This window comes from Pteropus medius, unplaced genomic scaffold, assembly GCF_902729225.1.
Source record: "Pteropus medius unplaced genomic scaffold, Ma_sr-lr_union100, whole genome shotgun sequence".
NCBI classification, from domain to species: domain Eukaryota; kingdom Metazoa; phylum Chordata; class Mammalia; order Chiroptera; family Pteropodidae; genus Pteropus; species Pteropus medius.
This window is the reverse complement of record NW_024350927.1, coordinates 6,788,498-6,799,510: the sequence shown is the minus strand read 5'-3', so window position 1 is coordinate 6,799,510 and position 11,013 is coordinate 6,788,498. Positions and strand designations below refer to the sequence as shown.

Sequence of the window (11,013 nt, the reverse complement as noted above, 5' to 3'; positions counted from 1 at the left end):
AATAAGTTTATTTGTTTAATTTAATTTAAACTTAAGTAGCTACATAAGGATAGTGGCTATCATGTAGGACACTGCAATAGACTTTTCTATTAAAGAAAATGAAGAAATTTATGGGCCCACTAGGTGCCCAAGAGTCCTAAGTTTCTAACACTTAGATACTTGACAATAAAACAAATATGTGAATTCACTAATCCACTCATTTGTGAACACACATACATTAATCTTCGCCCATTAAACATCTTCGGTTCACTTTTTTTTTTTTTTTTAGACAAGGCAACCATTGGTTGACCTCACAGATTACAAGCCCCTCGCTTACAATCTCTTTTTTTTTTTTTTACACCTACAGCACCTGGTCTTCCTAGGTGGTCTCCCACCCAAGCACTAAGCAGGCCCGATCCTACTTAGCTTCCGAGATCAGATGGGATCCGGCTTGCTCAGGGTGGCATGGCTGTAGACTTTGGTTCAATTCTTAAATACAAGATTTCCAAAGCCTCAAAAATGTGGATGTGAAAAAATAAAGTGTGGGTGTCGACTCAGGGAACAAAGGAAACCCATTTCACACCCCAAGTTTAGAGAATCCACTGTGCTTAAGAGAAGAAGCTATCATCTTCAGAGTGTTTAACAGGCATCTTCTAAAGGCTAGGGGTGGCCAAATCTAGCCTGCAACCTGTTTTTGTAAATATAGTATTATTGGAATACAGCCATGCCCAGTTGTTTATATATTACCCATGGCTGCTTTGGAGCTACAAGGACAGAGTTTGGTAGCTGTGACAAAAACCATCCAGCTCACAAAACCTAAAATATTTAATATCTGGCCCTTTCCAGAAAAAGTCAGCCGACTCCTGTTCTAGGCTAGGGGCTGAAACGGCTGTTTGCACCAGGTAAGGAACAAGACTTCATAAGCCACAATCACCAACAAAAGAAAGACTATCTGATATCTAAACCATTTAAGTTATAAGAAAAGGTTAAACAAACAAAAAACTGTTTTAAAAACCTTAAACATCAGGGCATTTTCTGTTAATTTGTGGCAATGATTTGGTAGAGTAAAAGACTACTGATCTGCAGAAAACAGTTGCTGCATTTCATTTTCAGGAAAGAAGCAATTACAAGGGGGTGGGGAATCACATATGGATGATTTATTTATAATACGGTACTTCTGATCCCAATTCATAGTACTCTGTAAAAATCACCAACCCATTTAATCGGCGGTCCCCAACCTTTTTGGCATAGGGACCGGTGCGCCTATGAGAATCTCAGGCTCGATGATCTGAGGCGGAGCTGAGGCAGGGAAGCTAGTGCTTGGGAGCAACTGCAGATACAGATGAAGCTTTGCTCGCTCACCTGCTGCTTATCTCTTCCTGCGTGGTCTGGTTCCTAACAGGCCACAGACTGGTACTGGTCTGCGAGGTCTGGGGCCTAGGGAATTTTCTGTTTTCTATAGTACAAACAGTTGGTACCACTGAGAACAGTGTCTTCAACTGTAACCTCAGAAGATTATTGTGAAGATAAAGGTTTTGTTGCAAGGTACAGTACCTGACACAGAGTGGCACTTAATTTTTTTAAAATACAGTTGACTAAAAGGGGTCATTCCCCATGAATTGTAGATAATCAGGGTTTTATTTTCTCAATAATGCAAAAATACATTTTCATTAATATAGCACTGAATGTTTTGGTCGAACCTAGATCTAAAAGGAAAGGCCACCTGATAATTAAGAGTACAGGCTCGAGAAGGAGACTGCCTGTTTACTTGCAGCCCTACTACTTATTTAGTAGCTGTATCCTCAAGTTTCCTCATCCACAAAAAATAACAGCACATATTTCATGAAGTATGTGGGGAGGATTAGAGTGACACAGAACAGTACTATGGCACACTGTAAGCACTCAATAAATGCTGTTTTAAAAACCTATGGTTAATGTATTGCCCATAGGCATGTAAATTGATACAACCTTTTTGGAGGCTAATTGAGCAATTTCTATTAAAATTCAAAATTTTTAACTCACTAATTCCACTTTTAGGAATTTATCCTACATAAATATTCACAGGCTTATATAAAAATATTGACAAGGATGTTAACTGCAACATTGCTCATAACAGCAAAACACTAGACAAAGCCTAAACATTCATCAACAGGGAACTGGATAAATTGCAACATTAATGTCCCATACTATGAAATATAATTATTAAAAAGTAGACTATGTGTGTATAGTGATACAGAAAAATGTTCAGGATTTATAGTTAAGTGAAAGAAGTTACAGTTCAGCATGTAGGGTACGATACCATTTTTGTTCATTAAAAAAGACAGAAAAGGCATACAGTATTTATGTTTTTATAGAAAAGGTTAGGACCAGGAAACACATTAAGTGAGCCCTACAGTTGCCTCAGCTGTTCGCCTGGAGACAGTTTCTAAAGGACAGCACAGGGAGGGGGAACCCAAGCACAGCCCGGAAGTACTGCTGAACTGAGGAAACAGATTGAAGTTTGGGGAGATTGAGATGGCTAGAATTTACAGGGGAAAAAAAAAGAAAAAGTTAGGAATAATATACACCAACTTACTGTTTTCATTTTGGAGGTCAGAACTATTAGAGACTTTTATTTGCTAAATTATACATTTCTATATGTGCAAAGTTTATAAGTAGCATATATTACTTTTATTGTAAGAAAAAATAGTAGGAAGCCCTTTAAAAAAAAGGTTTTTAAAGATTTTAATATTGTAAGAAATTGTTTATGCTGTAAATGCTGTTTTAGGAAAAGACATAACTGTCCACCCCAATTTTCTAATACATATGACTAGAAAAAGAGATGGGAGGAAAAGACACCAAAATGCAAACAGCTGTCATCTCTATAAATTTCATGAAGGTAGGCATTTCTACTATTATATAGTGAAATATAAACTCGGTAAGAAATAAATATTCATTGAATGAAAAAAAATATTTCTAGAAATGTATAAGTTAATACTTTATTGTATACTTGAAATTTGCTAAGAGAGTTAGATCCTGTGTTCTCACCACAAAACAAAAAAAATTGTAACTTTCTGAGGTGATGAAGATGTTAGAGTCAATGTAGTGATTATTTCACAACGTACATCAAATCATCAAACTGTACATCCTAAATATATATAATTCTTAATTGTCAAATCTACCCCTCCCTCCCACTCTCCTTCCCTCCCCGCCCCGTGTGTGTCTGTGTGTATGTGTCTGTGTGCGTGTATCTGTGTGTGTACCCGCCAATATAAACCATTTCTACATTGGACTGAAACTTACTACTACTTCAAATATTTTGTTCCTGACATATAATACTCTTATTTTACCTTATCCTCTCAAAGTATCATACAAATAAAATTTACAAAGTCAATTTGAGATTCCATCAAAGAATCACATACTTATTCAGGCCTATTTCCACTGAGTAAGTAAATATCTGGTCTGTGCCTTTAATACAATATCAAATAAATAAAAAAGAATTTTGCTGACTGAATTATAAAAAAAAGTTTAAAATTTTTTTAAACTCCAAAAATGTCACTACTACTTATTTTTCCACTTTTTACAGACCTACAAGTCAAACATCTGTCTAAATAGAGATGTCTAAGAAATATTACATTCTTTGAAATGTTATAGCTATAACATGAAATTATATTAAATCACATCCAGATGGTATGTCTTTCATAACAAGTCTCAACAAAAGAAAGCGGTTGCTGAAAATAAGTTACCATTTTTCTGCAACTCACTATTAATTGAAGGTGAAGAAAGAATATGGTCACTATGTAAAGTACAAGCACAGCATCACTTCCAGAATTTATAATACATCAAATAATGTTCTCGTTTACATTTTACTTTCATGAATCAAGGTTTTTATACTTTTAAATTTTTTTTCATTAAATATTTACAACTAATAGACAAGTATTAGAGACTATAAGGGACACCACGTACTTACCACCCAGAATAACAAATGTTTACATTTTACCATATATGCTGCAGATGTCTATTCTCGTAAAACAATTAATAAAACATTAGATATAGTTAGATCCTCTCCTCCCACTTTTTTTTTAATACTTATAAAGGATGACAAGCTTCAGAGTTCCTGGATTTTAGAAAAATCTATTAACGCATTTTTTTTTTTATTATCCAGGTTAAACTCTTCACCAATTCAATACATAAATTCCAACCTGCAGCAAAAACTTACTGCTGTTACAAACTTATCTGTACCAAATAACGTTTAAAAAAAAAAAAACTATTAAAGTTGTCCTCACAAAGACTATATTAAGTAGATATCTTGGCCATCACCTATATTATTAGCCTTCTGGTTTACAGTTTTGCTTTTAAATGATTCCCTAAATCTTCACTGTCTAATATGGTTAACACCCGAGCACTTGCAATGTACTAACCCAAGTGTATAAGTGTAAAATGCACACTGGATTTCAAAAGCTAAGTATGAAAGAAATGTAAAGAATAAGAATTTTTAGATTATTCACATGCTGAAATAATATTTTGGATATATTTGGTTAAATAAAATATAGTTAAAAGTAATTTTCCCCTCTCTTTTGTCCTTTTTTTAATGTGGCTACTAGAAAATGTTAAATTACGTATGTGTCTTACAGTTAAAGCTCAGATTATAATTTCTATTGCACAATGCTGTCCCAGATACATCACAGCAGCACCAGGTAAGAACTATTTCAGAATCAAGACTTAGAAAAACATGCAATGGTTGAATTGATCAAAATCACAGAGCTGTGGTTGTTAGGCAGGCAATTTAGAGGGAAGAAAACTATTTAGGGAGAAGAAGGACTCCCAGATTACCCTCCTGCACCACCAGAACACCCCGGATAAACACTGTTTCATTTCATTTTACTCGTGTGTATCTGGAAAATTACTCTCCTAAAGAAGTCAATTCTTTAGTAACTTCAATGGATTGAAAACAGATCTAATACAATTGATTCATTCATTCAATGGGACTAGGGATACAGTGGTAAATACAACTGTGGCTTTCTGGTGTATGTAGGGAAGTCACATGCAAACAATAAGCAAATTAACAAATAAGTATAAACTCACTTCAGAAAAGTGCTTTGAAGAAGTCATGTGAAAAAAGTCAGTAGTCAGTTTCTCCAGTCCAATCCTATCTTTAGAATCAGTTTTTAGGAGTCCTTTAATGCTGTAGACTCTGAGATTTTTAGGGGTAACAAATTAGTTATTTCGATGTGTTCATACTGCAAGTTCATTTTCTGTGTAAATATTTTCAATCCGAGCATTCTGCAAAACACATGTACTGTCTCCAAGGACATCGGCCAAGAAAACGCAAGGCAACTTATGTCACTGCCATGACTCTCGTAACACTAGTCTCCATTTTAGCTTTTAATACTTAATTTTTTTAAAATCAGTGGTTATTTACCCTTTGTCATTAAAGAAAAGCAAGTGAGAATATCTTGCTGTAAACATGGCAAAGTAAATTCCAAATTTTTAAGCATTCAGCATTTGATATAAATCTTCAGGTCCAGGAAATAGCACAAAGACCCAAGTTGACATGGTTAACTTGCTCTCCCCCCAAAAAATCAACTCCAAGAACTCTGGACATTCATACTACAGATAAAACGTTACTGTGTGTGGCCATAACTACACAGTTGAATTGTCCTCCATAAGTTCTGTGTCAATCAGGTCAAGAGTTAAAAACAACCCTTCATTACACTGTGGACTTGCAGTGAATTCACGCACCAAACACTATCCAACCACCATAAACCATGTTAACGTAAAGACACAATACACAACTGGCTTAGGAAAACAGCAGATGTTAGAAATGCTCAATAATGGATTCAATCAGTAAGTTATAGCAAATTTATATAACAGAAAATTACAGTTATAAAAATAATCCTGAAAGTATATTTGTTGATATCAAATGACATGAAAATGCTCATATCTTACTGAAGATGCAGTAATTGCAAAAATATATCTAACATGATATCTTTTTTAAATGTATTTATACAGCCTGCATAGGAAAAAAGTCTGGAAGGGTATATCACAAATAACAGCTAACATTAATTATCTATGGATGCTTTTAAGTTTCTTCTTTTTAACCCTATTTTCTAACTTTTATACAATAAACATCTACTACCACTTTATATAGTAAGAAAACATAAAAGTTGCTTAAAGCCAGTTACAAAAGAGTATATACATCGAAGACAATGAGATATAAAGGAAAATTACACAAAAGAAATACCACAGAGTGTTAACAGAATAATCTCTGAATGGTCCTTTCTCCTCATTTACGGAAGTCTTTAATATCTGCTAACAGCTTTCCTTCTCACCTGAGTACTACCATAATCAAGGCGAGGGCGACAAGAAGATACATCCACTTGACAGCCAGGTACCTGCTTCTTAGGTATCCTCATCTCCAGTGACCTCTACCTTCACTCCATGAAGCCATCCACTTACACAGTCACACACTCTTCATATCTGAAACCATCAATTCAAGGCCCCAGCAATCCTGAATATTCAGATACATTTGTCCTCTAGCCTCAACAGAACCCTTTTTCCTTTGATCCTGTTTTCTTCCTTGTCAGCATCTTTCAGATTTCACTTCTACTCACTACTTCTAGGAATTTCCTATTTCCCCCTTTATTTTGGTAAACTACTTAAAAATTATACCCAACCTAACTTAAATCTTTAAAAAAGAATCAAGCCAGAATTATTATTCTGCTATACAGAGAGGCAAATAATGCTTTACCTCATCCACTCAAGGAGATAATCAACGAATTGCTCAAATACTGGCATGTACTTTAACTTTTTTTTTTTTTTTTAATTATGCCTATAGCACCTGGTCTTCCTTGGTGGTCTCCCATCCAAATACTAACCAGGCCCGACCCTGCTTAGCTTCCGAGATCAGACGTCGGGCTTGTTCAGGGTGGCATGGCTGTAGACCATGGACCGTGGCTCCACTGGGGTGCAAACCCAGGACTTTCTGCGTATAAAGCAGATGTGCTAACCGTGACTCTATGGAACCACGTCCGCATTTTAACTCTTGAATGGTCCAGCCCTCAACTCCTGCTTTTCCTCAAAATAATTTCATTATTCTAGCAGAGCACATTTCAATCATGTGAATTCTCTATCTAATTCTCATACCTCCTCTCTTAACAGTCATCTCTCTTCTCAATTCTTTTTAAATCTCTCCCACATCTGTATTTTCCAACAACTAACATCAAATATACATGGTAGGTGTTCAATAAACACTGAAATATTTGACCTCGCTCATCACTTATGCTTTGTATATATTAACTCATCTAATTCTCACAGTAACTCCACCACATAGGTACTATTATTATCCCTGTTTTACAGATGAGGAAACTTGAGGCCCAGTAAAGTTCTATACCTTCCTCATTAACATAAAGTTACTACTGCCAGAGCTGGGATTTAAACACAGGTGTCTGGCTTCCAAATGAGTGCTCGTCACCATCATATCACATCACTTCCCAAACCAAAGCTAACTTCTGCTTAACTAAAAAATGTTTCAGTTAAAAACATGATAAATAATTTCAATATATGATTTAAGTAAACATCCAACTGGTATATAATTTCATACCAACTATAATAATCACAAAATTCTTAGTCTGCTTATTCTTCAAAATACAGTAACACATTCTATCTTCACAAAATATTTCTTGTATAAATTTCCTAAAGTGATTTCAACTTGAAATGGCTAGTGACTTTCTAAATTTTTTTCATTCACCTTAAGTCATCAGGTACTTTCTTCCCCTAAGACTATCTCATGCTATTTTAAGTATGTAATGCACAACATGTAAAATTTTTAAAATAAGTTCCCCTTTCTTTCCTCTAAACACCATCAATATTTAACGTTCCCCTTAAATATGTTCTCTTTTACTAAATGTTAAAATAACATCAAAGTCAAAAATTAGAACTACTTATTCTGAGTGACTCCAATAAGCACTTCAACCTTTGAAGGAATTCTAAGTGAAGAAAGTTATCAATATTTTATCTGTTAACATTTACACTGCAACCTACTTAAAACAGTAAGTTATATGGCTGTTTCAATTTCTGGAAGGTATTGGTTTATCCAAGAAATTAGATTTTCTCTTTGCCCTCCTAGAAAAAAACATACTCTCAAGGCTCAGCCTGGCCTTTGACGCCTTGGAAGCTGGGTGTTGACTTCTCCTCTCAGCTATGAAAAGTCCTAGGTGGCATCTTCCTCCATCATAAGGCTGCTGTGTCTACACTGAAATCTGTCGTTAAGTACAGCCACCTTCATTAACGATTGTAGCTCAATCTTCTGTTCTGGGTAACTTGCTGTAGCTTCTATACTAGCACTTACTGCTTCACCTTGCACTTTATGTTATGGAGACGGCTTTCTCCCTTAGACCTCAAGAACCGAGACCTCTGCTCGCTTCCAACTCTCCTTCTGCAGCTTCCTCACCTCTCTCAGCCTTCACGGGACCGTAGAGTCAGGGCCTTGCTCTGGGCTTTGGCTTAAGGGAATGTGTGGCTGGTTTGGTCTTCTGTCCAGACCACTAAAACTTTCTCCTGGTACATCAGCAGCGAGGATGTTTCACCTTCTTATCACTCGTGTGTTCACTGGAGTAGCACTTGTAATTTCCTTCAGGAACGTTCCCTTTGCACTCACGACTTGGCTAACCGGCACAAGAGGCCTAGCTTTCGGCCTATCTCATCTTTCAAAATGCCTTCCTAACCAAGCTTAATCATTTCTAGCTTTTGATTTAAAGTAGGAGACATATGACTTTTCCTTGCACTTGAACTCTTAGAGGCCACTGTAGGGTTAGTAATTGGACTAATTTCAATATGGTCGTACCTCAGGGAATAGGGAGGTTCGAGAAGACGGAAAGCGACAAGGGACCGGCTGGTCGGTGGAACAGTCGATGGAACACACATTTATCAATTACATTCGCCGTCTCATATGGGAGTGGTTCGTGGAGCCCCAAAACAATTACAATGGTAACGTCAAAGATCGCTGATCACAGATCACCGTAACAAACAATGAAAAAGTTTGAAAGACCGTGAGAATCACCAAAATGTGACACAGAGACACAAAGTGAGTAAATGCTGTTGGAAAAATGGTGCCCACGGACTTGCTCAATGAGGGTCGCCACAAACTCTCAATTTGCAAAAACAAAAACAACTGCAATATCTATGAAGTACAATAAAGTGAAGCACAATAAAGTGAATGTCTAATAACATAGGTATATTATTGAAGTATCAAAATAACTATTGTGATCACTCTGCACAGACTGTTGTCTTGAAGTCTCTGCTGTATTCAGCTATAGAAAGCTATTTCTTGATGTTTAATTTGAACAGGTCATCCTTTGTTTCAAGCTGAGATTTGGTTATAACTTTTTACAGGGTTATTTCTTTGTTACTAAACATAGGCACACTTTGAGTAAAAGTTCAAACTGGGCATTTCAGAACAGACTGGATCACATCGAATGCCATCTACCAAAGTCATCCAGTTTTATTAAAGATTTTGCCAAGTCCCCCAGAAAATTTTTAGAAATGAAAGTAGAATGGCAGGAGGATCACCAAAGTAAGGCATCAGAAATTACAAGTCAACTTTACAATGTGAAATTTGACTTTACTATAGATCTTATCAATTAAGTTTACAATAAACTGGCTGAAAAATTCCTCAGCCATGCCAAAAATTACAAGAGCTATTTATACATTTTAGCTGATTAGTGAAAAAAGCAATTATCCAAGTTCTTTAATTATCAAGAATTGATGATACTTAAAACACTTCTTTGTAGAGGTCCCTATTTATTTCGATTTTTGATAACATTTGCGTGTAATGAGACAAACAGTATACATTTAATAGAAAAAAAAAATACTGTAGAAGACTTCATTTTTTACAAAGTTTAAAAGAAAACTTGTTGTAATGTTTAGAAATGTTACTGAACAATTTTATTTGTAATATTGGAACTCATACTTTATCCTAAGGAAACAACTGTAACTACAAGAAGATACTTATCTATTAGAAGCTCCAGGAGAACAGAAATTTTTTTCTATTTATTCATAACCATATCCTCAGTGCCTAGAACAGTGACACTGATATTTACTGAACGGAAAAAAAAAAGAAATAGAAAACTTATGAAACATTATACATTTGTTATGACGAAAATTACACAATTGCACAAAAGTGCGTATACATTTTAAAATAACTCATTCCTTTTTTTTAAGCATTAACCTAGACATTAAGAAAACTGGGTCCCAATGTCAGCTAAGTCACTAATTGACTTGTGCCTTGGAATCTGGCACCCTCATATGTACTACTGCCCCTACTTCTTGGCCCTGCCTAGTCCATTGTTGGGTAAATATTACAGGGAGAACATAGCTGAGTTACCTCAGGAAGCAAAGACTGGCTGCATAATAGAGAAAAGGGGTACACAACCTGTACCAAAGCAAATGGAGTCTGCACTATCCAACTGAACTACAAGACCCTTAGTAACATGCTCCTTAAGCCACACTGACTCAGGACCATCCATTTTAACTCCAGGGTCCCAAAGGCATACCTGAACCACTATGCAATAAAAAGAGCCAGTAATTTAGGTCATCTGATCCAAGAGAACAATGCCATCCAAGGTACACCAAAATATCAAACCCTATTGTCAAAGGAACCAGAAAATAAAGTAGAGGCAGAGAGGGAGCAATTTCACCTGCTGGAAATAGGAAACGTAGATCTGTGTGCCAGCCGACAACTCTCATCCGATGAGAAAGGATGCTCACCAATCTGCTCGAAGAAAAGCAACTATTCTTAAGTGCTTGGAATAAAAACTATTACGGTCTTGCTATATTCATTGTATATCACCTCAGACAAATTCATAAAGACATTTTCTCTTTTACAGAATCTTTCAGATGAAAATCTCAAAGACTTCCCAAAAGCATCACTTGCCCTTCGACTCCCACCTTCATCCTACGTCCCTAACCCCATATTCACACACTTCATTAGCACCCCACACTTCATTAGAACCACAGAGGAAGCATAACGCAGCAGTTATGGAACAGACTCTGGAG

The 11,013-nt window shown here is 36.0% G+C and overlaps 2 pseudogenes; both read right to left on the bottom strand.

Annotated features, from left to right (window-relative positions):
* Positions 1–337: 337 nt before the first annotated feature.
* Positions 338–456, bottom strand: LOC120585905 (uncharacterized; annotated as a pseudogene).
* A 6,331-nt stretch (positions 457–6,787) lies between these two features.
* LOC120585912 (uncharacterized) lies at positions 6,788–6,903 on the bottom strand (annotated as a pseudogene).
* Between the last annotated feature and the right edge of the window lie 4,110 nt (positions 6,904–11,013).